General features: G+C 42.7%; 1 long non-coding RNA gene across 1 annotated transcript; it reads right to left on the bottom strand.

Annotated features, from left to right (window-relative positions):
• Positions 1–2,568: 2,568 nt before the first annotated feature.
• On the bottom strand, positions 2,569–4,053 carry LOC110128444 (uncharacterized). Its single transcript, XR_002311175.2, has 2 exons — positions 3,854–4,053; positions 2,569–3,549 (listed from the first exon to the last, which is right to left on the bottom strand). It is a non-coding gene; the product is annotated as an uncharacterized lncRNA (long non-coding RNA).
• Between the last annotated feature and the right edge of the window lie 1,279 nt (positions 4,054–5,332).

The raw sequence follows: 5,332 nt of genomic DNA, 5'->3' as shown, positions 1-5,332 counted from the left end.
TGGGAAAAGCTTTGCATAGTCCGCCATTTCCTGACATTCTCCGTAACAGTGTTCATGGGCATGTGTGTGCACCTGCATACGTGTGTACCTGTGTGTAAGAGAACTATAGGAAACTAACTTTAAAACCACATGTCTTAAGAGATTTCTGGTGTCCAACCAAGGATAGGTTATGAGCTTCTGCTCTAGCTGCCCCAAGTGTAGAGCTAACATGTTGTCCTGAACTTCAGACCCTCCCTCAACTCATCTCCTTATTGCAAAGCCCATTTTTCAAGTTGGACATAAAAATCACAATGTCACAAAGGCAGGGGATCAAATACTAGTTTCCTATTTGTGTATATTTTCCCCAAATGTCATAAAATGTTTTTTTATTATTCCCCCCAGCCAGTCATGCAAACAATTTTGATCCACAGGCTTGGAACCAGAGAAATAAAACATGAGTCTAAGAAGAAGAAAACATATTTGGAGCCTAGAATTTATTGCTATGTGTTTTTCTTCCTTTTGCCTCAATCCTAAATTTCATAGTTTTTCTTTTTTGGTTTAGGAAGTTTGGTTGAATTTGCCTCAATATTTTCTTATATATTAATACTTTTGGCTTCGCGATAGGAAAAGCCATTGTTTCCTTTTGCCTACCAGTCAGTTAGCCAGCCAACCAATAAATGTTTACGAAGATCCTATTATAGGTAAAGGCAATCTGTTAGGTAGTTTGAAGACGAGGAAGGTCAATTTAGCCTATACACACACAGACACACAGAATATGTAGTCATATCAACATGGAAAAGTGAAAGTGTTAATAATCCAGTCATGTCTGATTCTTTGTGACCCAATGGGCTGTAGCCCTTCAAGCTCCTCTCTCCATGGAATTCTCTGGGCAAGAATACTGGAGTGGGTAGATGTTTTCTTCTGCAAGCGATCTCCCCAACCCAGTGATCGAACCCAGGTTTCCTGCATTGCAGGCAGATTCTTGACTGTCAAAACCACCAAAGAAGTCCATGTTTTCATATATATAATCATATATCATATGTGGTATATACTTACTGTTGTAATTATGTATATGTAGCCATCCAGAAAAACATCTAATACTGCTTCATTGACTACAGTGAAGCCTTTGACTCTGTGGATCACAACAAACTGTGGGAAATTCTTAAAGAGATGGGAATACTAGGCCAACCTTCCCTCTCTCCTGAGAAGCCTGTATTCAGGTCAAGAAGCAACACTAGAATCTGACATGGAACAACAGACTGGTTCAAAATCGAGAAAGGAGTACGTCAAGACTGTATATTGTCACTCTCCTTACTTAACTTACATGCAGAGTACATCACGCGAAATGCCAGGCTGGATGAATCACAAACTGGAATCAAGGTTGCCGGGAGAAATATCAACAACCTCAGATATGCAGATGATACCACTCTAACCACAGAAAGTGAAGAAGAACTAAAGAGCCTCGTGATGAGGGTAAAAAAAGGGAGTGAAAAAGCTGGCTTAACACTCAACATTCAAAAAACTAAGATCATGGCATCCGGTCCCATCATTTCACGGCAAATAGATGGGGAAAACGTAGAAACAGTGGCACATTTTATTTTCTTGGTCTCCAAAATCACTGTGGACAGTGATTACAGCCACGAAATTAAAAGACACTTACTCTTTGGAAGAAAAGCTATGATAAAGTTAGACAGAATATTGAAAAGCAGAAACATCTCTTTGCTGACAAAGGTCCATATAGGTAAAGCTATGGTTTTCCCATAGTCATGTATGGATGTGAGAATTGGACCATAAAGAAGGCTGAGTGCAAAGAATTGATGCTTTCAGATTGTGATGTTAGAGAAAACTCTTGAAAGTCCCTTGGACAGCAAGGAGATCAGACCAGTCAGTCCTAAAGGAAATCAGTCCTGAATATTCTTTAAAAGGACTGATACTAAACTGAAGCTCCAATACTTTGGCCACCTGATGCGAAGCATTGACTCATTGGAAAATACCTTGTTGCTGAAAAAGATTGAGGGCAGGAGGAGAAGGGGGTGACAGGGGATGAGGTGGCTGGATGGTATCACCAACTCAATGGGCATGAGTTTGAGCAAACTCTGGGAGACAGTGAAGGACAGGGAAGCCTAGCATGCTGCAGTCCATGAGGTTGCAGAGTCTGATACAACTTAGCAACTAGACAACAACAAATATACATTTAGTACCTGTTATGTAATAGGCATTCTGCAGAGTCACCATCGAGCTGGTTTGTCATTTTGAAACATGGGCAGGGACAATGGAAATTTTAAAAGTCAGGTGAAATGGCTCAGCCAAATATTTCTGCAATAATTTCTTGAGAGTCTGTTCCCAGGCATTTGTCTTCTGTAGGGACCAGCTTGACTCTGCTGGGAAAATGGGCCATGCAGACAAGGGGAATGACTTTCACAGCAGGACCCGGGCTCTCTGCCTGTCTGTAATGATACATAAAGAAGACTGTGCTGAGTTCAAAGATAGGGAACATCAATCCTTGATAACACACATTTTTTAGGATGGTGCGAGGAGTCAGGAATGTGTGACATGACATCTAGGGCAAGAAAATGACAGATGAGGCTGTTGAAAGACAGGGCTCATGTTACAGTATAAGCCCTCCTTTTCTCCAGAGTTGGAAGTTCAACCCACAGGTCTCACAGTTCCGAGGGAAGGGTGAGGTTTCGAAACAGTTTGGGACATCCTGGCCAGGGGAGTTCTGGGATTTACGAAAGCATCAAGTCACACAGCACCGTTGAGAGTGCAGCGGAGTTTCGAAGTCATAACTTCTAAATCAGATCTGCCTCATCGGCAGCCATAGAGATACCGAGCATCCACCTTCTGTCTGGATCAGCAGCCCTCTCACCCTCCCTGAGCCCTCCTGCCTGGCTTGCCATCTTGCCCTTGGAGTCTCAGAGGTCACCTTGTTTAGAAAATGTTTTTTCATGACTCTAGAGCCTAGTTAGATTCCCAGCCTATGGACTCAAAACAGGACTGCGCCTGGACTGTGTAGCATTTTTCACACTGCGTATTTTTCGCTTGTCTGCCTCAACCTCTGAATTAGTTCCTCTGAGGGCTGTGTTTGGATTGTGTTTTTGATGCAGCGCACAGCGCCTGGCAATATGACACCCTCCATAATGATGGTTCGCTATCAGATGGATCAGTGCGCTGCATGTCTTCCAGAGCTCGGCCTGCATTAGAATGTGAGGCCTTCTGGGAGCCCTTGCTTCTGGTTGCTATGGAAATGGTGCTGCGTTTCACTTAACGCAGAACATCTGAGAACCGGCCTGTGTGGGAGAAGTCCTGGAATGCAGGGCAGTGAATGGCTCATTAGTATCAGTGAAACTTTCCTCCACGTGCAGAGGCACACACACCATTAGCATCTGGCCCCGAGTAAGTGGGAGACTCCGACAGATGTTGGAAAGGCTCCGTGGCCTGTGCCTCGTCATTCACAAAATTGTTTTTCTTGCTCTTCTTATCAGCCTTGAGAAAATCAGAATGATCTTCTCAATAACCCTAACTCTATATCATTTAAACTGGACCCAATCTGTCTTCTCATTGTGGCTTCTGGAAGGAAAGAGAAAGGAGAAAAGATGAGCACCATTGTTAACATTATAGGTGGGAATTCCCTGGTGGTCTGGTGGTTAGGACCCTGAACTTTCACTGAGAGGGCACGGATTCCATCTTTGGTGGGGAACTAAGAGCCCATAAGCTGTGTTGTGGCCAAAAACCAAAAATAAATAAATAAAATAAGCCCCACTATATGTGTTGGGCACAGGGCCTTTGTGTGTATGTATGTGTGTGTGTGTCCCTGTATTAATTTCTTAGGGCTGCCATAACAAAGCGCTACAAAGAGACTTAAACAACAGACATCTACTGTCTCACTGCTGTAGAGGCCAGAAGTCCAAAATCAAGGTATTGGCAGATTGGTTCCTTCTGTGGACTTTGATGGAGAATCCATTCCAGGGTTCTCGCCTATGTTCTGTAGTTGCAGGCATTCATTGGCTTGTAGAGGGTCCTCTTCTCCCAATGTCTTCAAATCATTTTCCCTCTGTATGTGTTTGCCTCTGTGTCCAAGTGTCCTCTATTTATAAAGACACAGTCACCATGGACCCAGACTCTTCTGAATGACCTCATCTCACCTTGATTATGTGCAAAGACTTATTTTCAAATGAGGTCACATTCACAGATACTAGGGCTAGGATTGCAATATCTTTCTGAGGGACACAATTCAATCCATATTGTACAGTAAATGGTTTAAGGCCGTGTTAACGTAAAAATCTTCTCCCTTTTCCATTAATTCATGATTAAGAAAGAGAGACTGAGAGAGGAAAGTATTCTGCAAAGACAATTGTCAAAAATGGCAAAGTCAAACTAAAGACTGATGAAAGTGGGAAAAGTTATTACCCATTGCTATCCATTGCTAAGGGGCTTCCCAGGTGGCACTAGTGGTGAAGAACTCCCCCGCCAGTGCAGAAGAAGTAAGAGGCATGGGTTTGATCCCTGGGTCAGGAAGATCCCCTTGAGGAGGGCATGGCAATCCACTCCATTGTAACTGCCTGGAGAATTCCATGGACAGAAGAATGTGGTGGGCTACAGTCCACAGGGCCACAAAGAATCAGACACGACTGAAGTGACTCAGCATGCACGCACACATGCATCCATTGCTAAATTTTTCTCTTTTACTGGTTTGTTACTAACTGAAATTTTATTTCAAACTAAGATGAGTACTACTGATGCTAGTCAAAACCTACTTCACACATTTATTCCACAAATATTTATTGAGACCATGATGGGCTTACAGGATTCTAGGAGGTAAAAAGCTCTGAAGTGAACAAGACAGATCCCTACTCCCATGGAGCTTATAGTACAGTGTGCAGAGACAGTCAGCAAAGAAGCAAACCTAATTTCATTCATTTATATTTATACTTGTTTATGTTTAATCCCTCATAAAATGTCAGGTAGTAAAAAAAAATCAAAACCAGGTAAAGGGATAGAAAGCTACTGAGGATGATAAGTTTGGCAGCTCAGAGAAGGGAAGACAGAGTTCCAAGGCAGCTGGCTAAGAACCATACTGGTATCTGAGAAAAGGGCCTTTCGTTGCAGAGCAAAGAGCAGGAGCAAATGTGCTGGGCCAGGAGCATGCTTGGTAGGTTTGAGGATTTCAGAATGAGCCCTTGAACCCTTATTTAATTCAGCAGTGAGGGCCAACAGGAAGAAAGGAATTGATTTAGACAAACAGTAGAGTCAAAACCATGAGGCAAATTTAGAGCAAGGAGAAGAATCGTATTTTAATAGAGCGTAGCACAGAGATCATAAAATAAGGAGAAATATCAGCAATAATGACCAT

Source organism: Odocoileus virginianus, chromosome 28 (genome assembly GCF_023699985.2).
Source record: "Odocoileus virginianus isolate 20LAN1187 ecotype Illinois chromosome 28, Ovbor_1.2, whole genome shotgun sequence".
NCBI classification, from domain to species: domain Eukaryota; kingdom Metazoa; phylum Chordata; class Mammalia; order Artiodactyla; family Cervidae; genus Odocoileus; species Odocoileus virginianus.
The sequence above is the reverse complement of the archived record's forward strand: the minus strand, read 5'-3'. Positions and strand labels throughout refer to the sequence as shown.